Source organism: Vidua macroura, chromosome 1 (assembly GCF_024509145.1).
Source record: "Vidua macroura isolate BioBank_ID:100142 chromosome 1, ASM2450914v1, whole genome shotgun sequence".
Classification (NCBI taxonomy): Eukaryota; Metazoa; Chordata; class Aves; order Passeriformes; family Viduidae; genus Vidua; species Vidua macroura.
The window spans coordinates 124,098,980-124,125,374 of record NC_071571.1 but is presented as its reverse complement, the minus strand read 5'-3'; the positions used below and the strand labels follow the sequence as shown (position 1 = coordinate 124,125,374).

At 35.6% G+C, this 26,395-nt stretch overlaps 1 long non-coding RNA gene across 1 annotated transcript; it reads right to left on the bottom strand.

Moving 5' to 3' along the window:
- Positions 1-1,774: 1,774 nt before the first annotated feature.
- LOC128815568 (uncharacterized) lies at positions 1,775-22,335 on the bottom strand. The gene is made up of 3 exons (XR_008439669.1): positions 22,249-22,335; positions 2,925-2,985; positions 1,775-1,862 (listed from the first exon to the last, which is right to left on the bottom strand). It is a non-coding gene; the product is annotated as an uncharacterized LOC128815568 (long non-coding RNA).
- Positions 22,336-26,395: the final 4,060 nt, after the last annotated feature.

Sequence of the window (26,395 nt, the reverse complement as noted above, 5' to 3'; positions counted from 1 at the left end):
GTCTGGGATCCACTATCAACAATCAAGCTTTAAACACTGTCTCTACTACATTACTATACCCAATGCAAGATATTAGTCTGGATTTATGGACTGCTACACAAATTAAAAAAAAAAAATTTGATTGGATAGTCAAGCTCAGGGGGTTCATGTGATAAACTTTACCTGGAGGCCAGCAACAAATGGGATGGGACAACAACTAAAGGGATGTGTATTGAGAACTCTCCTCTCTCACAATCCCAACAATGACCTAGAGGAGGACAGAGAGTATGCTCTCATTGAGTCAGCAGATGACACCAAACTGGAAAGAGTTGCATAGATATGCTCAATGGTGGAGCTGCTAGTCAGAGTGATATGGACAAGATAATGGTCAAACACAAACTGTGGGGGCAAAGGCTAAGTCCTGCAGCTGGGAAAAAACTCCTTGTGCCACTACAAGCTATGAGTGGAGTGTCTGGGGAGCAGCTCTTATGGAAAAGACCTGTCTTAGCAAACAGTGAACTGAAATAAGCCTGCACTGTATACTGGCAGCAAAGGCAGCCAACAACACCCAAGGCTATGTGGAGCCAGTAGACCAAAGTAGTTGATTATATCCCTTCAGCACTTTATCCCAGTACTTGCTAGCTGGCATCTAGAATAGCACATCCTATTTTGCTGCCTCCTCCTCTACAAGAAAGCCATTGATAAACTGGAATATGCTAGTGGAGGGCTACCAAGATGATCAGGGGACAGAGCACATACCCTGTGACACACAAAGAATATTTAAATTGAAGAAAGAAATGTTGTGACTGGATGTTGGGAAATTTCAACCTATAGGCCAGTCAAACACTGGAGTAGGTTGCCCAGATAGGTTATGCAGATTCCATCCTTAGAAATTTGCAATCCCAGACTGCATAAAGTCTTACTTACAACCTATCCTGCTTTGAGGAGGGAGTTGGCCTCTTGAAGTCCTTTCTGACCTGAACCAGTATAAGAGTCTATGATAATATCTAAGTTTGGAACTGATCTACATGATCAGCCTCAAGATCTAAAGATTTAAGTCATAACAGGCATCAGAAGAGCATTTCTATGTAAATATTATTGCTGTTCATTCACTTAAGTGGGAAGAAATCTTTTTCCACCAGATTTTTTACTGAAAACCACTTTGCACTATGGTTTTGCATTGTCTACTAACTTGAACAATGCTTGAAATGGCCTAATGTATAATCCGTCAAATAACATCACAAATGTGCAAGCCATCATAGGGCCCCAGAGACTAGTTAGACTTTTGTAAGCATTCAGCTGTGTACCTTAGACATTTTGATTAAGATGTTAAAAAGATACAAAAAGAAAAGTGCTCTGAGTCTTTCAATCACAAGGATGTTAAATATCTGTCAGTGTTGGAAACTTGCCTTTGATGACAATATTTCATCATCTTGTTGTGTATTAGTACTTCACAGAACAGAATACTCAGAAGAGAAATACCTATTCGCTTCATCTGCCTTTTTGTAAAATACAGACATTTCCTTAAAAGATTGGGTTTTTTCATGTGATTTTTTTAATGGCAGAAAGACAAGGCTGTGTCTTTGAAAATACCCAGACAAATGAGGTTAACAGACTTCTTTTTCTGTTTTTCTCTGGTTTTGGTGTTTATCTTTTGGTTGGTTTTTTTTTTTTTTTTTTTTTTTTTTTTTGTTTGTTTGTTTGTTTGTTTTTTTTTTCAAGACATCTTTTCCATAAACTGTGACTTAAATTTACAGGAGAAACTGTACCTTCTGGAAAAGGAGCAAAGAGTTGTACTTTTCCAGGTATGTTCCTCATCTTTGGTTACATTCAGGCCACTAGTTGAAATCCATACTGAACAGGCATTCTGGGAAATGTAAATCCTGACAGAAACAGAAGGTGTATATATATAAATAAAATGTCTAAATTATCTTTATTAACCTTAGCCTGTACTTCAATCTTCTATCTTCATAGCAATTGCGAGAATTAATTTACCTTAATAACTTAAAGTACCCTTTAGTTCTTTGACATATTCTTTTGTCTCCAAGAAGTTAGAAAGAAAAGTTTGATTAGAACCTGTCAAAACACTACTTAATAAAATAGTAAAGCAAGGCATGATTTACTGAATGGGTTTTGGCTGGGGTAGAGTTAATTTTCTTCATAGTAGATATTAAGGGATTGGTTTTGGATTTGTGCTGGAAACTATTGGTAATTCAGATATCTCTTAACTATTTCTGCACAGTTCTTACACAGAACCAAGGTCTCTTCTGCTTCTTACCTCATCCCACCAGCAAATAAGCCTGGGGTGCACAAGGATTTAGGAGTAGACACAGCTGAGACACCTGACCCCGAGTGACCACAGGGATATTCCATATCATATGGCATCATGGTCAAAATTTAAAGATAGAGGAAAAGAAGGAAAAGAGGAGAAGCTCAGAGTTATGGTGTTTGTTTTCCCAAGGAACCATTACATGTGATGGAGCCCAGCCTTCTTAGAGATGGCTGAACATCTGCCCGTCCATGGGAAGTGGGAAATGGATTCTTTACCTAGGTTTGCTTGTGCACACAACTTTTACTTTACCTATTAAAATGTCATTATCTCAACTCTTGAATTTTCTCACTTTTTTTCTACTTTTCCTATTCTCTCCACCATCCCCTGAAGAGCAGAGTAGGGGAAGGTGAGCGAGTGCCTGCATGGTGCTTAGTTTTCCACTGGAGTTAAACCATGACATTTACAATAGCTGCTTACAATGGCAGCTATTACAAGTTAGCTCTGAATCTGTATGATAGAAATGAATTTGTAGACCTAGGGTGAAATCAAAGTACATCAAATTAGACATCTTAATACCAGAGATCTAATTACACATTAAAGAACATAAACTTGTTACAGAACAAAACTCTCAAAACCAGAAAGTAGACAGGAGGAAGAAAAGGATTCTACTTACTTTTTTGACAAAGGGATGTCCAAACACATAAAGGAATCTTGCAGAACAGAAAATCGGGCTGCTGAAGAAGTTAAACAACAAAGGTCACACAACACATTTAATTTGACCTGATGCATTGCTTACATCCAGACAACCATTTCTCCTTGTTAACCTACTCATACAGTTCCTACTGAAAGAAGCAGTCAGCCACCCTCAGCAGCAACCAAGAAACACTACCACAAGCCAATATGTATGCACTCATTCGAGGTTTCTTTATTTTTAATATTTCTTTATGTTTCAGATGTGAAATCAGAACATTTTCCTGAATTATAGCTTTTGTAAACTGTTAAGGTAGTTTTCCTTAACAGGGAAGAACATGCAGAACTACTTTACCTGAAAAACAGTGAGAAAGACTATTCATGTTTCACTGTGGTAGGTTGCTACTCTTGGAATTATTTGCTTTATTTTAAATTAATTCCTAGGGGGTGATGGTTTTTATTTTTTTACTTTATGGGGTTTTAGATCTAATGAATGCTCTAGTATTTACTTAGATTTAGATTTCTGCACCATAGCTGAAATCACTTCAGCAAAAATGCTGTCTAAAATTGATTACTTAATTACAGAGAAGCTACAATTAAATATATTTATTTAGGAAAAAAAAAAAAAAAACAAACAAATAAACCAGCACAAATGCAAAAAGCACTTAAAAACCCACCCAACAAATACTAAGTTTAGCCTCAACCTATAATGACACCCAAATTTCTCCATCTTAAACAACATACTTCTATGCTTTGAAATATTTTTCAGACATTTGTTCATTTTATGATTTTCTCTCTTGCCCAAACTACATGCTGGAAGAATCTCACAAGTGCCTAAAATACTATTCCAACCTTTCTCTTTTCTTTCAAAACTGCCATGATATTGAAATCTACTTGCTTTCCCACATGCTGTGTAAAGATTTTAAGTGATTTAGATATCTCTATTTTATTTGATAGAGACTTAAGAAATTGGCATTCATATTGGTGCTACACAGAAAGAGGGCACTAAACAGTTATCCTATTTCTCTCAATGATCTATATAGTACAGATCAGTGCAAAATGAAAAAAAAAAATTAACAAAATATTGTCAGTAAAAACATGGTTGTGAAAAAGCTTTCTGTAACTTAAGAAGTGGCAGCTGACATCCAGAACAAACCACAATAGAATACAGGGACTTCAAAGAACACATGAACCTGCAAAAGATAAAATTCTTACATTCCTATAATTTGGTTTATTTTTCCCTTGAAAACAACTGCTAATACATCATGAGTTTAAGCAATGCTTTTTTGTATAAAATCATTCTTCACTAATAGATATATTCACATTAGAGTTCCAGAATAGTTTTATTTGAATGAAAACATTAAATTATGAAAATTCTGCACATTCATTAGATATGTTATCCAAGGAATTCAAAATACTTTAAAATATTGCTTTGAAGGTGGAATCTGAATGTTAAATTTAAAAGTCACAATTTACTTCTGAAATATTTACATTGATGTTTTCAGTGAAATTATTTAGATGACTCCCCAAATGAACTTATTTTAAATTCATTTATTCTTCTTAAAATCACTAAAAGTAAGCACATATTACCACTTAGAGGAAAATACATAGTAGTCCTGTAAAGTTCAGTACTTAAAAAAAATATCCACTAAATCAATCAAGATTTTCCTTATCCTTTTAAAAATTATTAGTTACATGTGCAGGTCACATATTTTGAAACTACACAAAGTAAATTTTATAGGAAAAAAATCAAGCTATTGATAAAAACAAGTGAAATTAACGTTATACTTGGAAATTAATCCTCCCCCACCCCGAAACAGAGTTGATTCTATTAAAAGTGATAAATGGAATGGAAATTAAAATTTTAATGAGGTGCTTGTTAATCCATTTGTTCACATCTAATTTGAACTTGGTTAAATTGCTACTTATTATGAATACTATAGATATGATTCCTTCTAAATCTCAAGGGCAAACAAAATGTTAGAGGACTGCTTGTCCCAAGATAGGACCACAGTATATTATCCAAGCTTCTGAAATTAAGCACTGGAGCTATTTCCTGTGATACATTTCATTTAAGAAAATTAATGACATTTTAAAGCAGTTGGTTAAGTCCTTTGACATGGTAATTGTCCATTCCAGAACAATAGAAGAAATATAACCAAAAGGAGACTGCCTACCTGCCATTGATCATTTCCAAGACTGGAGGGCTTATTTGTACCTATTGCAATTCCCAAGGACTTTATCAAGCAATAACATTTCTCTTAGTAGGATTTGGGGTTATTTCACCTCATTTATTTCTACTTGATATGTGTATAAGAATGTGGTACAGACACATATCAGTGATTTCTTCTGCTTGAATTTATCAAGCATTTAAAAAATATAACCTTACCTACAAGACAGCACTCATACTACAGGAAATATAGAGTAGGTCTGAATGGGATTTTTACACAAAAACCAATGCAAGAGCAATTGCAGTAATGAATAATGTACAGTTTCATATAATTCCATAAAAATAAGTATAAAAGGAAAATATGTAGGCCTAAAAACAAAGAAATGTCACCATTAAGTTTACATAGACACATTCCAAAATGGGGTCCCCGAACTTTTCTGTTATAACACCTCCTTTATTTAACTAGTTGGGCATGAATTTTCAAGTAGTTCTATGTTTATTTTTAACCCACAAACTTAAACTTATGTAAAATAATGCACCTTGCAGTCTTTCAGTTAATATTGCAGCTTTGCATTTTTTGTATTGTCAAGATATGAACAATAATTAATACTTACTTATAAGAGCTAGTAAAATTCAGCTGAGTTCAAGTCAGAGTTTGGAGGCTTTGATTTGTATGTGATAAACTATCTTTTCTCCTTGGAGTACATTTCAATTTTACTGACATCATTTGTAACACTTCTGAAAAATCTCTCTATATAGTACACTACAGCTATCATATGATTAATTAAATTATCTTATAAAATTTCAATGTTTCTTGATATTGGAGCCCAGACTTAAGGCTTTTTATAATTATTATTATTATTTCTTAACTATTTTTATTTTACCTGAAGAGTTTAGGCCCAGCTAAGTTCATGGACAATCTAAGTAATTTGTTCTGCTAACCATATAATATTTAACCAAAAATGGCTTTTTCTTTTCTTGGCACTTTTGCCAGTATATCTTATTAGAAAATAAAATTTTAGGAACCACCACCACCACCTTTATAAAAAAGTAATATACCACATTATTAAAACCAAAATTTATTGAAGAACAATCCGTACTGATGTATTTACAGTCTGAGAGTTAATCTTTCAGCATTACACACTGCCTTCTTTTTCTAAATCTTTAGCTACTTTCTATTCCTTTCTGTTCTCTCCACTTCATAGTTTCACATCTGAATCATCTAAAACTTATTTGGAATTGTAAATCTCACATATGTCTGTTGTGCCACGATCCAGGAAAAGGGAAAGACACAGAGGAAGGATCCTTTCAATTGAAATCTAGGAGCAAGGTTTGGCCCATTTTGCCCTCATTTTACTATCTCTTCTAGATAATAAGAGCTCATTTTTTCTCTTCCTAGTATATTTATACTGGATTCCAAATAAAAAGAAATCTGAAGAAAATACACTAGGAAAAAAGTTTGAAATTGCAAGAAAATAATTGTCTCAATAATCAGCAAAACTCAAATAAATTCTGTTTAATTTTAGGGCATTCAGATACGAAAGGAAAAAAACTTGGAAGAAACGGTAGATAGTTAATATTACTGATACTACTTTATGTGAACCTATTTCATTCATTTCTGCTAACTCAGTGGAGGAGGGTGTAATGAACCCAAGGTAATAAATCTCTAGGAGGACAACATGCATTTTGCAAGGGAGCATCTGTTTCCATATTTAGTGATAATCTTTGTCCATTTCTCAGGTACCCCTTTTTTATAAAAGTTGTTCATTATGGCTTCAAAAACAGTGAATGCATACCTACTATGACAGTAAATCTTGAAGTTTCTAGGAAAGGAGAATTCCCTCAAACTTACCTAATTATTTTTTTTTAATTCCAGTTTTGCTGCAACAAAATACTAATGTACAGATTGAAGAGATAAGATTCAAAAGAAAAAAAAAAAAAAAACAACAAAACAAACAAACAAAAAAAAAATAACCAGAGTATGGGAGTGCACTGTCCTATTTCCCAAACCTCTTCTTCTGTGACATTTCTGAAAATATTTATATGTTCAATAAGTGTCTGAATCTAATTTTGCTTACCTTTGATTTAGACATTTGAATTCCCTTATATTAGGTCAGGACATGTTATACAGATTAACAGATTATTCACAGAACCTGTTGACATGAACCCCCTTCTCTATCACACTGCCCTGGATATGAGACGTATATTATTTTCCAGAAAGCATTTTTAAAAATCCAGCTGAAATCCAACTTGCAGCAAGTTCATATAGGATCAGGAAGAGCCAAGGGTTAAGCAGGCCATAACCTGCTCAGAGGACTTTGAACTAAGCAACAGCTCATGTGCACATGCAAAATGGCTCATCTGGAAAGTAGATCATCACATTAGAAAAAAGGCAGGGGCATGCATAGAGTCGGGAATTTTTATCTATAAAGATTAATTCTGTATGATTGCTGAGGTTCTTGTTTGTTGTAGCTTTTTTTAACTTTTCTTTGAGGATTTCACTGTACTGGAGGCAGTTTCAGAAAATATAACACATAGGTTTTAACACTGTGCTAGCAACTAAGAGGTGTAAGTAAAAGTTTCAAAGCCAAGCTATGTTATTACGTAATGAGGCTGAGAAGCTGGACATTCTTTGTGAATTTTTGGCCCAAAGAGAACAAGTTCAGGATTCCCATTAAATTATAGACAGACTGCTAGAGACAGCCAAACACTCCCACTCAAGTAAGTCAATGGGAACAAGAAGAAGAAGCCTCCAAGAACAGTCATGGGCAGAAAAAAAATTTCTATTGAATGTTGTTGAGTATACTGAAGAGTAATAATATTATTCTAGAACAAGATATAAGTGGCAAGTTGCTAACATACTAACTTCCCCCAGGTTTGAATCCCACTGCTTGCATTTCTACAAAATACACATGCAACAGGCTATCTGCAAATGCACAAGAAATTCACTTAGTCCAGACAACATTTGATTTGTAAATTTCAACTGTATTCCATGTACATAGTAAATATCTAATCCTTTCCATAACTGAGGAGTAAACAAAAAAGTAGGTAAGAGTAGACTGCCTTCCTCAAAGTAATTCATTCATCTCACAGCTAGTTGTTTGGCTGGCATCTTGACAACATACCAAGTTTCAGAAGCTGATGCAAGGTAGATGAATAATGCTGGTGGCAGCAGTTAACCCTTTCCATCACTCCTCCAAATAGCCATTCCTATTGTGTTTCATAGGAGATAACTGAAGACAAAATACAAAGCAATGCAACTGTGTGGACATGTTGGATGCAAATCAGTTCTGAAGGTGAAGCACCATGACACAGGTGGAGCATTTGCCTTTCCTTTTAACTTTTTTGAGTACTTCTGACCAAGAATCACATACTGGGTTTATATTGTGCGTCAGCTTTAGAACAGAAGACTGATCCATGACCACTCTTACTGTGGTTACTAGGTAGTAACCCACACCAATAATTTATTGTCATTGCTAAGAAGAGATCTCCTTTCCTGCTGACCTGGGGGGTGGGAGAGGATTATTTCAGTACTGCTAAAGAGCTAAGCAAATTAGCACTACAATTTCTCAGTCCTATGCAATTTCTATCACTTCAGTCAAGCTCTCTTGAAAGAATACTGCCTTTCCCAGATACTAAGGAAGTGCGGGTGCACTTTAATCTGTCTGTGTTTATGTTGAAAACCCCTGAAAATGCTGCTCATGGCAAAACTAACATGCTCCAAGGCTACAGTAAGATACCACTTTGTGTGGTAATTTTCTTGATAGCTGCCCAGAGCAACTCAAAGAAGATATCTTCAGTGTCAATTTCCTTTTGTATCTATAATCATCAAAATTTCTGCTTTTGCTTGTAAAAATCTATCAGTAAGAAACAATTAACATCTAAAACACTGTGTATGCATCATCTTTCCAATGTGGAAGTGCTTTAACTAAGAAAGAACAATTACAGTTCACCATTGGTCAAAAGGACATATATTATAGGTGTTCAATATTCACTAAATACTTCTCAAATCCAGTAAACCTCATTGAAGAAAATTATAGAGATTTATGCATTAAACAGTGAAATGTCAAATTATTTCTTCTGCTTTTCATCTCTCAGTATAAATGCACACTTAAAAGGAATATATTTTATGGAGGGAAAAAGCCAAACAAACAAAAAACCAAAACAAAAAATAACAAGCCAAAAATCCTACACACACACAAAAAAAAAAAAAAAAAAACAAACCAAAAAAAACCCAGCCCACAAAACCAAACAAAACAACAACAAAAAACTACAAAAGACCGCAACCCAGCAGAAGTTGAAACTCATTGAAACCCTACAGATTTCTTCACCAAACCATGCTAAAATAACTCTTTTAACCTTTAGAGCAACCATCAGCCATCAACAACTGTAGCACCAATAAAGAAAATCTGTCAAAACATTGTATATCAATCAGTTTTTAAGCCACAAGTGCTTATGTATCCTAAGTTATCATTATTGAAAATACTAGCAGACTTTGTAAACATAAAAAAATCTAGTTTCATTTTCATGTTCATCTGCTGAGAACTAGCTCTATAAAGTTCCACCCTTGGTAAAAGATACCAAGATTTACTAAAATTACCAATGAATGATGTGAACAGCACAGTTATAAAAAAGATGTGTTGAGAAAGTTCTCCCTAGTAAAAAAATTATTTTGGCAGTTAGATGTGAAAGGTGATAATTCAGTGGAAATATATACCAAATCTCTCTTTTTGACACATTTTCTGTTCTTAATAACCAATTTTTAACAGGACATCAAAAATCTAAATTATGTAAATAGCACCACCACATACCTGAGAATTTTTCTACTAAACATATGTTATGAGAATGGAGTTTAGCGACCAAGCTCAAGTACATTTCAATCTCCAGGGTGGGGACTGTAAGTTGCAACCAGGACACCAGGTTATTTCACACTTTTTCATATAGAGCTTTAACACTTTCCCATTAGACTGAAAAGGTAAATAAATAAATAAATAAATAAATAAATAAATAAATAAATATACTTTAGGAAATATTTTGAAGCTTTTCTCTTCCTCTGGCCCTTAATTCAGATAAAGTAAGAAGACAATATCCAAAGGGTGCTGGATATATTAGCCAAGGTGGGGAGGAAGGACACCAGTATGTGGGGCAGTATTTTGGCATGTGTAACAATGAGTAGGTCTTTTGTCTACAGATTTTAGGTGCCTTATGCCAAGAATGGAGACTGTGATTTCCATAGAAATGGATTACTTTTTTTTAATCAAGCACAGGAATCCCTCTAAGACCCCCAACAACCACAGCATCTAAATGCCTTGTATTTGCTGATGTGCATAGTCAGGGATGTTAGTTCCATGGGCCCAAGACTTCAGATTATGCTATGGAAAGTAAACACATATGAATTTCTCAAATCTCAATATATTTGAGGGGTACCAAAACCACATATAATGCTTGGTTTTACTTGCCTTACAATTACACATAATTTGTAATTAGTGTTTTCATCTTATGTCTAAATGGGGCACAGAAGAACTGTGGGGACATGGCTGAATGTAACCTGCAACAGAATATTAAGCAAAGTGAACAGTAATATGAATTCAGAGGCTCCTGCTGCAATTAATAGCTAGTTGGGTGGTTGTGTGCTTTTCTCAAAATCAAAAAGGATAAACTCTGTAGGAGAGGGCACACTGAAAATATGCACATGGCAGATTAAACCAATCAAAGATGAGCTGTCTTAAAAAAACCCACAATGCTCATGTTCTAGAAGTGGTTTCAGAAAGTCCTTGTGCTGTAGCAGCCACCTTGTGCCCACATGAACAATATTGATTTTCATTTTCCTGGACCTTTAGCCTGAAAAAAAGGTGTTTTGTATTACCGTATAGATGGGAAGGACAGCAAGCAATATTTTGAGCTAACTATGAAATTACACCCCGAAATCTCTTTTCTTATTGTTATAGAAAATAGTCCTGCTGTTTACAGCAGACCTGTGTCTGCAGATGAAGAAAAAGAATCCACACACGTGACACAAATATTTTGCACTGGACATTACTATTCTACACTTACATGACTGTGTTAAATTGGAAAGAGATGGAACCAGCTCAATCCTTAGATAAAGCACAAGACCACCATAAAGAAGGATCATAGTTCATGCAGGACCACAAATCAGGTCCATCATGACATGGAACATTGAGACAGAATTGCACTTGAGCATAATTAAGGACTAAAAGGATGATTACAGCTAGTAATTCTGCCCCATTAAATAAGAACTGACAGACAGAGAGGTCTTGCGGCAAATGCCTGACATTTGAATCTGGCAGCTTGCAGTTCACTTGGAAGGAACACAGAGTGGATGTGAGAACTAGAGAATCTGAGCAGGAAAAGGCAAAATTGCAAAGAAAAACTGTAACCATAGCTCAGAGCAGTATCGACAGCAATGACCAATGCATCTTGAAAGACTCTTTTAAAGCTTGTAGTATAAGAATGTAATGCATCATACTTAGAATTATATAATATGCAGGGTTGGAAGGGACCCACAAGGATCAATTATTGAGTCCAATCTCTGGCCCTATACAAGGGTCACACCATGTGCCTGAGAGCATTGTCCAAACATTTCTTGAATTCTGTCAGGCTTGAAACTGTGACCACTTCTCTAGGGAGCCTCTTCCAGTGTTCAATCACCCTCTGGATGAAAAACCTCTTCCTGATACCTAACCTAAGTCTCCCTCAACTTCATGCTCTTTCCCTGAGTCCTGTCACTAGTCACAAGAGTGAAAAGCTCAGTTTTCTCATTTTTTTGAAAACTTTTTTCCCAACTTAGGACATATATTTGAGGGCAGCTCTCACAAAATGTGTCACTCTGGCCCTTTTACTCATGTCCCAGTTGTTCATAGAAACTGTTGGTGGCAAGTCAATTCACACCTCTGTAAATTTTACCTTAGAATTTTAAGGGTGCTTGGTTTCTTGGTGGTGGGTTGGTTTTTTGTTTGTTTGTTTGTTGGGCTTGTTTTGTTGTGTTTGGGTTTTCTGTTTGTTTGGTTTTGGGGTTTTTTTGTTTGTTTTGGTTTGGGGTTTTTGGTTTTTTTGGGGGGGTTTTTTGGTTTTTTTTTTGTTGTTGTTTTTTTTTTTCGCGAGGTTTCTTGGGTTTGCTTTGGTTTTATTATCTTTCAAACAAGAGTCATATGACCTAGACTTTTAATTTCTTTTTACATATTCTATTTTGGATTTCTGGCACATATAATACACCAGAAAGTGGGTCTGCTTCAAATAACACATTATAACTTGCAGTTTTTGCATGGATTTGAGATCAGACAGCTAAGTAAAATCAAGTCACTCATGGCCACAACAGAAATCTAAAGGGACAACATGAAGGCTTGGTCCAGAACTTTATTTAGGAATAAATGTGATCAACAAGAAAATCAGGATGATGGTTTTTGGAAGACAAAGTAGATAAGAAAGCATCACTGGAGCAGCTGTACTGCATTCAAATATGAATTCATCATATGGAACTCAAACTTGACTAAGGCAAACTAAAAACATATTTGCAAACAGAAAGAAACATGAGAAACTAATACCAAACTGTGTGAATAAATAAGTAGTTTACAAAGGAACACCTTCCTTTCAGCGCAGACACTGGAAAACAGTTTTGCAAGAACAGAATCTAAAATGTGATGATGGAGATGGATTCTTCATTCCTCCAGTCTTTTTTATTTTTAGAAGTTAAATGCCAGGATTTTCTAGTTTCAACAGAAAGAAAATACATTCTTGTGACTTGTACTAAAAGGCTTGGTAAGTCTCAATTTCACCTGACCACTACTCCCCAGTGATGCCTCACACCAAATCATCTTACAGTTCTTAATATCAGCGACAGGTCAGCAGTATCTAAAAGCAACTGATCAAACTGCTAATGGAGCCTAATGAATTAATCACCTCCCCAGATAATGAACACATGTGGGAATTAATGTCTGTACAAAGTTTGAAAACAAAACACAGCAACTCTCCATCAAGAGTTATCATGCTTTACACTGGCATTACAAAAAAAAGTGTGGGAAAAGAGCTATCAGGCCCCAAATTAATGCCACAAAATCAGTTTGTAAGTGTCTGTAACAATGACAATCTACATCTAATGTTATAATTGTAAAGATTATATCTGAAGCTATTTAGCAACAAGTAATTTCTGCATTCAGGAGTTACTTCCACATTGCTATACAGAGGAATACCACCAATGTACACACACGACCTACTCCTTCTTCCCTCTGTTGCACTGTCACTGCAAATCCTTGAAATAATATAGAAAACCTAAGCTTAGGTCCATACCAATGCACCCAAAATATTTCCTAACATTTCATTTGGCCACCAGGAAATCACAGAAGTTCACTTGGAAGGTGTGTTCACACACACACTCTGATTAAGTAAGTGTAAGTAAATAAGTGTACTGAGAAGGCCAATGGAAGTGATTAGAGACTCAGCAATATTGACATGTAAAGAAAAATATTTGAAAATTAAAAATAAAATTTCACTACAGAGTATTAAGTGACATAACAGACAGCCACTGGGATACTAACAATTACACATAATATTTATATGACTGATTTTATAATTATTAAAACATTTGAAATTAATTTTAAAAGGAGTATCAATAATAATTATAATTTTTAAAAAGTAGAGAAAAGACTATGTCTGAGTATCATGAAACACTGGCAATAAGACCGGCAAAGCAGTAAAAAGCATCCCAGGGGAAGTAGTGGAATCTCCATCATTTAGGATACTTAAAACCAAACTGAACAAAATGTTGGAAAATGTTCTGTAGGGAATAGTCCTGAATTTGTAAGGAGACAGACTGGATGACCTAACAGGTCTCTTTCCATCTGTAATGTCTATTACTCTGCAATTGTCTCATGTCCTCAATCCACACATTAAGCAATCCCCACATAACTACAGTGCCAAATGGTTTGATTCCAAAGCTCCCACTTTCTTTACTCATCATTTAAGACTAGCAGAGCAGATGCTACTTAGGAATGAAAATGTCCATAGCAAGATCAACAACAAGGAATAAAATATAATTCTGAGGCCCAACCATGCAATTTCTCTCACACCAGCAGTTCTCAAGCTGTGTTAGTGCATACAATGTAACAGGGTACCATTAGGGGAATACGCACAGCTGGTAAATGGTTTGCAGCTCACCTCAGTGTTCTGCATTTTTAGTATGACTTGGATTTGTGAAATCTGCACTGTTAAATCCTGTTGCAAACTACTGTGGATCTCAGAAACTGATGAAAAATAGTTCTGTAAAATCTTAACCCCATTGTCTCAAGCTCTACATTGATGACAGTTTCTGTCAGCTACAATAATAATTTAAGCCATATCTACCTCTGGCTTATTCTCATCACTCAATCTTGACTGTATTTACAAATCTTATTTACATACTGCAACCAGCAGCAGGAAGAGGGAGGACATTCATTATTACAGACTTTATCCCCAAAGTTCTTTTCTATAACTCCATAATCTGCAGTATTACTTAAATTGGGAAAACTCAGCAAAAGCATTCTTTGATCAGGGATGGCTATTCAGTTTCCATAATGGAGAAATACACCAGGTTTCACATTTACAAATGAATGCGCTTCTGAGCATGAGTTTGCGAAGTGTGAGAAAGACTCATATTTCTATCTCTCAACACAGAGAGGAAGGTTTACAGCACTGAGATAACCAGCAGTCACACCTTGCTTTTTACTAGAGGTAGGGCTTTAAATTTTTAAGGTCCTTGTTAGTCCCATGATAGCTCTGTTTTGTTGTTTATCATAAGGAACAAGCCATATGTAGAACACCTTAAAGTTAGAATTTTATTTGTTCTGAACTACATTTTATTTAATAACAGATTAAATATCTAGATTTCAATGGTTTCAGTTTTCTAAATATGAAAGCTTTACTATGAAAAGTTTTCAAAATATTCAATTAAGTACTGTACAATCGAGTAATAACGTCATTGTTTCTTTGTAAAGCACATAAAATTAAAAATATTTGATGGTTTTTACTTTTTATAGCAATGTTAACATGCTTTTTACATTGTTTTTGACTTTGCTTCTTTTTATATTCACACAGGGAGAATGAATTCATTAGCACAGCCAACTTGAATTCCTTCTTGACACAGCATATGGGAGTTTGCACATGGCGCAGGTACCTGAAATTGTTTATATAATGTAATTATGAATTTATATCACTAGAAGTTTATCCATGGCCATGTTTATTCCAGAATAAAAATATCCATATATAGACCCATAAAGATTTGTAGGGAGAAAGGGAGAAAAGGAGAAAGAATATGGAGGGGTGGGAGACAGGACAGGAGGACAGATTAACTAGAAACATACCAGCACTCCATGGGTCCCAATAATATTTTGTTGATCCCCACCACCTGATCTTCTTGGTGATGATGGTTCCCCACCAAAAAATACAGAATCCAATGGATTAATATTCATTTGGGCCAGGTGGTAATGCTCAGGTACCGCCCCTGAGAAGGTGCAAATTTGACACCGTCTCTTACAAGACTTCAAGTCAATTGCATCATTTTGCATCATGTGCAGTGCTCTGATGCAGGGTCTGAAGTACCTTTTTGGGGGCCATGACACCCCCTCACCTGCCACTCATGTTAATGTCCTGTAGATGTGCCTTTCCCACAGAGGGGGCCCTGCAGCTGAGCCAGTTTGTGTAAGGGAGGATGGGTGTTCACTGCCTCTCATCAGAGGCTACTTCACACACCCAAAAACTCTCGTCTTTCACCCTGGGCTGGGGGGAGATTCTCTGCAAACCTGGCAATGGATAAGTCTGGAGCTATGGCTTCCATGCTGAAGCTGCTGAGCTTGGCTCTTCCAGTGCTCTCCCAGCCCTATCCATTACTTTCCAGAACTGAACAATAGTGTCCCCTTTTTCTTATCTTGAATAGCCTTAGGCAGTTTGATTCACAGTTCAGGGTTTCAGTCAGGAGGCCCATTTGGGTTGCACTTCCATGGGGCAGCTTTGTTACACAGTTTGCTATAATAGGCAAAAGCCTCATAAAAATATTTAAGCCATAAATCAAAACATTTCACTCTCTGACAGTTGGAAGGGACCTTCAAGATAATGTAGCTCCAAATCCCCTGCCATGGGCAATGACACCTTCCACTTGACCAGGTTCCTGCAAGCCCCATCCAGCCTGGTCTTGACCTCACCACCCACACCGCAGAGAATTTCTTCCTAATATCTAATCTAAACTTACTCTCTCATTTCAAGACACTTTTTTTTTCATTGCTATTATAAATTAATGTTACATACTCTTCTTATACAGTGTAAAGCAAAATCAACAACCTATGTTTTCTAAACAGTGTTGCATATTTAACTACAAAGCTAAAATATTAAATTTAATTACATATTTATTACTTTATCTAAGCAAAATGGATGAAAAATATTTTTTACTTCCCTTTGGAAGCTTAAAAACACCATTTTAAAAAATGTATCAAAAACATGAGATGTGTGACAAGTGAAAAAATACTGAAGAAAATCTCAAGTTCATATTAAAAAATTTACAAAAGAGGTACACAATCAGGTTATGTGTAGCACCTTGTTTGAAATAGAGAAACACTAGAACTCTTAAAATAAATCTTGTGATTGTCTTAAAAGAAAAGCAATACAGGAAGAAAAGCTATTATAATCTACACCAAAAAAAAAAAAGTTTACTAAACCAAATTGCTATAAAAATACAGAATAGACTAAAATGGAATAAAAATGAATACCCCAAATTAACTATTTAATTTACCTTTTCTATTTACCACCTGTGAAGGTTAAAAGAAAGCAAAATAATTGGGATGTTATCTAGATTTGTAACAGCACTTATTCCAAATTACTGCATGATGTTAATTATGTGCTCCAGGATACATTCCGCAAGAAGCACCATGCAATGTGGCAATCATGATTGCCATGATTGCACAAAAGATGCAGAAAACAAACAAAAAAAATTACTACTCATAACATACAGCAACATGCAACAGAAATTTTGCAGCTTTGTATGCACAGGATGAAAATTATTTTATTTTTAACATAATAGGAAGAACAACAAATGTTGCCATGTTAAAACCAAACATTAAAATAAATAAAGTAGCCATGTCTTGTTTCAACACTAAAGAATAAAAATACCATTTTGTATAGTATCTTATTTTCCACTCTTAATTTTGCTTCACAGAAAGGAACACAATCTATTATGGTATCTCATTTATTTATACTGAATTACATGTATAAATCACAGAAATAATAGATACATAGATTATGAATATATATATGCTATTTATATAAGTGGCAAATTTTAAATGCATTTAAAGTTTGATTTAATTTTTTACATACAAGTTTTTAGGCTACTTGTCCTTTAAATGAAGGGACCTAAAAGAATGTTTCAATTTTTAATTTTTTTCAACATTTTTTACATTTTAAGTTTTTTTAGCCTTCAGGGCTGAAATGGACAAGCTGTTTGCTTATGCGGGGTATTGCATTTGTAAATCCATCACTCCACCAGGATAGCTGGCAAAGCTACCTCCTATAATTCTAGAAAATGGTCTCAGGGTAGAAACATCAGACATGCCCAGGAGTGATACACTACTTGTCAGTTCAGCTAAAATTTACACAACACACAGCTAGAGCTAAAGAAAACTCTAACAAATGATATGGCACTTGTATGGCATACTCTATCTAGTAATTTATAAGCACAATGAAAATTGCTTCAGATGAAGAACAATTTGCCTATTTATGGTATTTTGGTTAGTTTTATAGATTCTTGTGTTTTTAGCTCTTAATTTTGAATATTTGATTTGAGGAAGCCACATTACAATATGTAATTAAATGAGGTAGTGGTAAGCATTGGTACCCTTATGCAAATGCAAGTCAAGAATTTTTTCCAATTTTTTTTTTTTTAAAGACTTTCCTAAAAACATCTATTATTCCATATTCACATTTTGCTTTATGCATGTGTAAACATTGTTGAGAAGCTGCAAGACCTGGCTATCAACTCTTGCTGTCTCCCAAAGAGGAGGAAGTGGTTGTTTATACACCACTGCTGCTTCTCGCAACTTACAGCTGCTTCTTCTTCCAGGGTTCAGATCGCTGTTTCTCATCTCTACTGAGACTGACTTCCATTGCAGGAGAATAAAGAAACTCTCAAAGAGGACAGGAGCATTTCTCTCTTTCCCAGCATAGAAGAATGGGGGAGGATGACAATGAAACACTTTTCAATGACACCTTAGCACCAGCTTCTTTTCCCTTACTCCACACTCCCATCCTACATTCTTGTTGACGCAGTATGAACTTACAGACCAGGTTTCCCATCTTTCAGTAAGGTGTTCATTTTTATATGCTTATTTGCAGGAAACAAGGGAAAGGATTCACTACACCATGCAAATGCCCTGATAAAAGCAGACATGCTTAGACTGTAAATGAAGGATGAAGCAAGCGTCTTTCCACCTGCAGCTCAGCTCTTTCTTCTTATTGAATAAAGACATACTAAAGGAGCTAAAGATGCTGGAGTGGTCACCTTACATTCTCACCTTCCATTCTTACAAACCTTTTACCTCTAAAAAGATAAACCAGATATAATGAACTATACTGGTAGTATACCTACCAACTGCACACAAGTCAAAATATGAGAGGCAGAGTCATATTAGCATGTTAGCATATTAACTGGTTACTCTTTTTTTATTGACTTGACTGTCAGTAAAAATGAATTTGTCTGTCAGAGACAATATAAATGCACAAAATCCATTATCAAACTAAACTAACAAACTCTAGTTAAAAGCAAGAGCTCTCTAGAAAAGTGCTATAGTTGCTCCAAAATAAAACAAAATGCATGATACATTTATTTAATTGAAGTTTCTTCCTTGCAGGAAAAGGAGAAATTCCTAAAAAATAAAATCCTTCCAAGAAAGTCAACTGCAACTCCAAGGGCACAGTAAGGCCATGCAACACAGTGTTCACATTAGAGACAACCAAATTAACACTACATCATCAGCTAATATATTTACATGCCATATTAAAATAATATATAGAAGCAGTAGTTTCACTCCTAATAACTTCATTAGTAGAATACTGTGAATAGGCTTGCACTGCAAGTTGCAGATATGCTTTTAAAATCCCCTCACAGGTCCTATTTTCAGTATCTTCATCCCATTAGCTGAGTGCCATACCTATGGAATATCATTCTGAGCAGCTATCTAAGAAATGAATGACAGGTCTTCTGACACAGTATCATTCATGTTCAGGTCTACTGTGCTCTTTCTTTACTTGCCCTGATAATTATTTTGCTCTTTCTCACATAGGTAAGAGGTCAAATTGTAGATTTAGAGAACCTAAGGCTATGATAAACATCATGACCATCTATGCTGACCTCCTGAATAATGCAGACAACATAATTATATGATTCCAAATTAAATCTATAAAATCCCGCTAAAGGAACAGTTTATTGTACTGAATGACTTCCAATTCCTATTTAAAGGACTTCAGACTCTAAAGAGCCTATCATATTCCTAAACCATTTGTTCCACTGGTTAAGTACCCCGAGTATAAAATTCTTACCTAAATCTGCCTAACTTCACCTAACATGCATCAAACTCTTTAGCTTTCTACCAGATGAAAGACCCTACCCCCAGAAACCTCCTCTACATTGCTGTAAGTTTTACTTAACTCTCTTCATAAACTTCTTTAGACAAATTAGCATTCTAATTTATCTCAGTCATGGTGATAATATTAATCCAATTTAGCAAATATTTTTGAGAAACAGTAAACCTAAGCTTATGGAGGAATTTATGGGCAAACATACATATCAAACACAGAAGCAGAAAGACAGAATAAAAACAACCATAAAGCTGGAAAAATGATCTAACATTAGTTATCTAGTCTAGTTTCAAAAAAAATCATTGGACTGAGCAATTTCATCATAGTATTCTTGCAAAATATTCAGCTGTTTGAAGCAAAATTGTATTTTGATCTTTTAAGTCATTTATACAGACCTGAAATATTCTGACTCACAAACAAACTGAAAACAAAAGAAAAAAATAATTTAAAATGTCATTCAAAATTTTGGCATTTACCATGATTTAATATTCTCATTCATTCCTAATCTTTCAACATTATTTCATCACTCCTTTCTTCCTAATTGTCATAATAAGCATGACTATGTAAGTTAATATGTACTGAAAAAAACCCAACTAAACAGAATGAAAATATTTAAAATGTAGCTCCAAGGAACAGCTGAGGAAAAGGGCAAGGTTTCATACTTTTAATAAAAGTTTAGACTGAACTACAGGTTAAAGGTTCTGTAACACACTAACAACGTGGTTTCCGTTAGGGTATAGCTTTTGGATGGTTACCAAGACAAATTTTAGCTCCTTGTACAATTCTAACCCTGTTTGCTGTACAAACTTCTTTGCCTCATTCAACTCCTTCCATAAACTCATGACTGCCACCAAGACTGCAAGGAGTCAAATTATTTTTCTAACTCACAGTGAGAATACAATATTTATCATTTTCTAGAGCTCCATTCTTTTTTCCCCATGTGAACAGGATTTTATCTCCTTTGCAAAGCACCAACATATTTTCAAGTATATAATGAATAATTTTATATCGATATTTTAAAACTGGAGGTCCTATACCACGCTGAATTTCAAAAATTTCCTACAAGTGAGCTAAAACAGTACTGTGTTTGACAAAACCAGATTTCACATGAAACTAATAACTACACAGAGTTAAGCTTAAAGGCAAAATGACTGAAAAAAAATTGCTGAAACCTTATAATGACCAACATTATGGTCCAAAAGGTATGGAACCATATAATAATTTTCTGGAACAAACCAAAAATACTATCAGGATAAAAATATAAAAGAAAAGTGACCTAACCAATTATAAGCAATGTAAAAATGAGGCACTCTGTTCAGACAGGGCAGTTTTTCTGAAGAGTTACATTAGTCACAATAAAGTAGGCAATTTGAAAGAAGTCTGAATGAACAAAAAGCTTCAATTTTAACAAGAAAATTCACATGTTGACCAGAACCTCATATTCCTAGAAACTCTGAACCAAATATAAGTCTTAAACTTTTTCTTTTTCCAAATGAGGACAGTTAATTGCATAACTAGGAATTATAACAGCTGTTCCATAAGAAAGAAGAACCACTAATTAAAAACATAAGAAAGACAGGACCTCAAATGCTGCTTCTCATCTGGCTTCCCCTCAAGGCACTTTATTTTTATTGCCCCTCTTTGGACACTCTCTATAATAGCTTAATGTCTTTTTTTATATTGTGGTTCCCGAAACTGCACACTGGACTCGAAGTGAGGCTGCCCCAGTGCAGAGCAGAGTGGGACAATCCCCTCCCTTGCCCAGTTGGCGTTGTTGTCCTTGATGCCCCCCCAAGACACAGTTGGCCCTCCTGGCTGCCAGGGCACTGCTGGCTCACATTCAACTTGCCATTGACCAGGACCACCAGATTCTCTTTCCACAGCACTGCTCTCCAGCATCTCATTCCCCAGCCTGCACATCCATCCAGGGTTGCTCCATACCATGTGCAGAATCCAGCACTTTCCCTTGTTGAACTTCATATGGTTGGTGATTGCCCAGTCCTGTGATTTGTCAAGGTCTCTCTGCAGGGCCTCCCTGGCTTCAGGGAAGTCAACAGTTCCTCCCAGTTTTGTATCATCTGTGAATTTGCTCAGCATCTCTTCCAGTCCTGTGTCCAAAACATTTACAAACACTTGGAGGAGCACAGGGCTGGGGATGGAGCCCTGCAGAACCCCACCAGTGACAGGTCAGTCTGATGTCATCCCATTCACTATAACCCTTTGTATGCCTGACTCATGAGCCAGCTGCTCACCCATCCCACAATGTGTTTATCCAGCTGTGGGCTGGACATTTCATCCAGAAGGATCCTGTGACAGATGGTATCAAAAGCTTTACTTAAATCCAAAAGATTACATCAATTGGCTTCCCTTGTTCAGCTGGGTGGGTTACCTTGTCATATAAAGAAATCAGGTTGGAAAAGAAGAACTTTCCTCTCATGAACCTGTGCTGATTGTGACCAATGACTGCACTGTCTGTCTTTCAGGTGTTGTGCAATACCAGCCAGAAAAATCTTCTGCATAACCTTACCAGGCACTGAAGTGAGTATCCAGGCTAAGAAGCCTGTAGTTTCCAGAGTCATTCTTCTTGCTCTTTTAGAAAACTGGGACAATGTTGACCAGCTTCCAGTCAACTGGGACCTCTCCAGATTCCTAAGACCATTCAAAAATCAAGAGAGGCTTCATGATGACATCAGCCAGCTCTTCAGCTATTGGCAGATAAATCCCATCATGCCCTATAGATTTACAGAAATCCAGCTAGAACAGCAGATCCCTTACAATTTCAGGGTCAACTTGGAGTTTATCCTTCTCACACTCATGGTCCTCCAGCTAAGGGTACTGGGACCCTTTTAGTCCATCACTGGTGCTGAAGACAGAGGAAAATAAAGCAATAAACATCTCCATCTTGTCTATATCCCTGTTTGTGGGGTAACCACCCTCATCATCTAATGTGCCATGTAATTTCTGTACTGACTTTTGCCATTAATGTATTTTAAAAAACTGTTTTAAAAAACGTCCCCCACATTTCTGACCAGCTTCAACTCCAATTGAACTTTGGCCACACAAATTTTCTGTCTAGAGTGGCAATCAACATCTCTGTATTCTTCCCATGTCACCTGACCTTGCTTCCACAGGGTATATGCCTTCCTTTTCTACCTTATCTCCAAAGGAAGATCCCTGCTTAGCCAACCTGGCCTCCTGCTTTGTCTGCTTGACTTCTGACATTTTGGAATTGCCTATTCCTGTGCCCTTAAGATGGACTTCAGCTCCTCATGTCCAGGGTTGAAGTTTTGTTGGCATTTTTTCTACCATCAACAGAGATTTTAAACTTGACTGCATGGTCACTCTGGCTAAATGGCCACCAATCTCTACTTGGCTCATGAGACCCTCTCTGTTAAGAAGTAACAAATCAAGGAGGGCATCCCTTCAGGCTGTTTTTTTATGTTTGCTCACAGTAAATTACCTCAAGTAAAATTCCCCAATTCCAGACTGTCTTATGACTGTAATACCTTAAATTTTAATACAGTGACTTAGGTCTACTAAATTTGAGAATGTGAGTTCACAAAGATATTACAGCCGTTGTGGTAGTCAGTAAATGGGAAGGACCAGGGGATAGAAAAGTGAGAATAATCTCTATTAATTCCCTGACTGATGGTAGAACAGGGAGACTTGATGTTATTCACTTTGACAACAACCAGCAGCTCATTCAGCACATGCATTCTTTGGAATAAGTACGAGCACATGATGCCTTTTGCCCAGTCAACAGAAGCAAAAGGAAGCTGAGGGTACTACAAGCAGAAGTGTCAAAAAAACAAGCAGAAGTTTCAAAAAAATATGTGAAAGATATAAACAAATGCAGAAGGATTCAAAGTATTTCAGAGTGAATATATAAGGATATAAGCAGTACTGGTTTAGAAAGCTCTAGGGAGATCTAAGGGTACTACTAAAAGATACCAAAGAAAGAGGAAGGTAGCAAAAAGCTGGATTTTACAGTGTCAGGATAGAGGAGACATACAATACTCATTCCCTGCCCCCTAAAGAAAAAAAAGAAAGGTAAAAGAAAATTAATTCATTATTTTTGATTGAACAAAGTATTACACTAACAATAGAGAAATAATATACAAAAGGAGAGGTATGTGTTATCTTGTCAATGTGAAGATGTATGCTTTAATTTGATGGTGCTCTGGCCACCAAGGATTGGTAGACAATGGGGTACCACTCACCTTTCCTGCAGCTGCCTGTGTAAGTAGTCAGGAATGCAGGACACCTGGGACTAGGCATGACACCATGAGAAGTCTACTTTCACATCTTTGTTCCCAAGAATGCTTACTTAACTCTGCAAGATCCACTCCTACACTCTCGAAGATTTCACTGTAAAAATGTCAGAAAGTTATCTTTGATGACAATTATGGCATCTTCCTTCAAGAGTCATTTGCAATTATTTTTTTCTAATGATTTTTTTTTCTAACTAACTTTTGACCCTTACTATTGGCAAGATACTCCTTATAAGACTGTGTTATATTCTTACCTTTTACTGGGGGGAAAAAAGAAAGTATTTTACGAATAGAACATTTTAACAAACTAATTAGTATGAACTTGAAAGCTATTAACTTGTTGAAAAAGCTATTAACATATTTTCATTATGCTATCTTGCAAATTAAATATCTATGAGACTCCAGAATCAGGTCTTTATTCTGAGAGGAAATGTCTCTGCTAAGGAGATTAATTTTTTTTTCCTTTTAATTAGAAAAATAAGGTAACATGACGAATGTGTATGTTTCTCTTAGACACATTTGTAAGTGGTGTTCATTGCACAGTAAATGGTTAAAGACATCAGACTTTAACTTATTGTAAAACCTAATATTTCAGCTCCCCAAATACTAAATTCCTTGCTTTTTGGCATGTTTCTACGCTCATGTGAGATTACACTTTTCCTTTTTGTTAAAGAAAGGAAAGAATTACACAAATGAACAGCAAGAAAAATGTTTCATTTACTTAAAAATAAAGCAGAAAGAAAATGCTTTGTCCTTATCAAAAGTGAGGAAGTGTTTTGCTTAAAACAGTAAACCTCATCACAATTTAACAGAGAAGTTTAAAATAGTTAATCCCATAATGCCCTATCTCAATACCGTGCGTTCACGAACCCTGCAAAAATTCTCCCACCTTTGGACAAGCTGTGAATCTTTATAAATTATGTTTTGCATATGCTCAGCAAAAAGTTCCTTCCAAAAGCAAAAGTATCTTAAAAAAAATTCCTACTGAGTACTCTCCAAGCTAGAGATGAAGGAGCTAATCTAGCCTTTTGTAGTTGCCTCTGTTCCAGGCTGTTACAATGCCAAAGACAAGAAGAGACAGCAAGGGAACATTTCCTTCTGTGCCTTTTGTTCCTTCACTAATTGAATACTGAGAGTTCATAGAAGAGACAAGCATAAAAGAGGCAAGGAAGACCAAAGACAATTAGGTAGATTAGACAGACAACTGCTATTGGAACAATGATACAAAAGGTCAGAGGGAAAAAAATCATCAGAAGGGGAAGAAACTAAGATAAGACAGTTTTAGACCTGTATTTACTCATGAAGGACAATGAGCAAAATCAGGACACAATGTAAGGTGGGTATGACGTCAGGGAAAGAAAAGCTGTGTTAAACAGATGTTGCCAGCTGAGAGGACGTAGAGGACAATTCTGTACCAATATAACACATCCTGCTCAGAAACTGGAACTCAGACTGAGTTTGCAAACTCAAAAATCACCAGTGGTCAACAAAGCATGGCCTTTAACAACCTCTACAAGTTGGCCCCTGTATAGATGATTATCATTAGTGCTCTCTCAAATTAAATAGCAGATGTCTGTGTTATCATAATGAGCTATGTGAAGATCAATATAATTCCACATCATGGATTTTTTTTTTGGTTGGCTTCACTTTAAAACTTAGCAGTTTATATTGATAAAACTACAATTTTTCTGAGGGATTGTTTTCTAACTGGATAATATTATATCCCAAATTACTTTTATCCTTTTCTTCAAGTCATAAGTCACTGCTAGAGAAGTACTGGTATTACATCTAAAACTGACAAAGAGTTGAAATGGCACCACCAGTAATGGGACAAATATTCTTTAAAGATCTTTTTAGTGCTTTGCAGGAAATATCATCATCACTGTCCCAAGCCAATAAATAATTCTATTGCTCGATAAAACATACACTGAATTTGTCCTTCTACAGAAAAATAAGACCTTGTTGAATAAATGTGAGATTCCAAGATTCCACTGATCATACATAATGAGGTGAAACAAATAATCTATTTAATTCCTTTACCAAATACAAAGTCCTTTTAAAAAATATCTTTAACAGTAAGCCAATTTAAATAAGAAATATATATTGTAAAAGCAATATTTGTATTTATCATGTTTTCCTTAACTAGATAATCAAAAAGATAAGAAGTAGATGTGTTTTGATCAATGTGACCCCATTTTTTTCCATTCAATTCTTTCTTTATTTTTCATTGTTGGGAGGTTCATAAAAGAGTATACCATCTTCCTTAGTTGCATGCAACACTAAACTGAAGTTTACAGAGAAGTTTAGACTTCAATAATCTTTTATAATTATCATATACAATGCAGACACATGGTACTGCCCCTGCTCTTGTGAAAACTGATACGAAGTAGAAGACACCTGTGT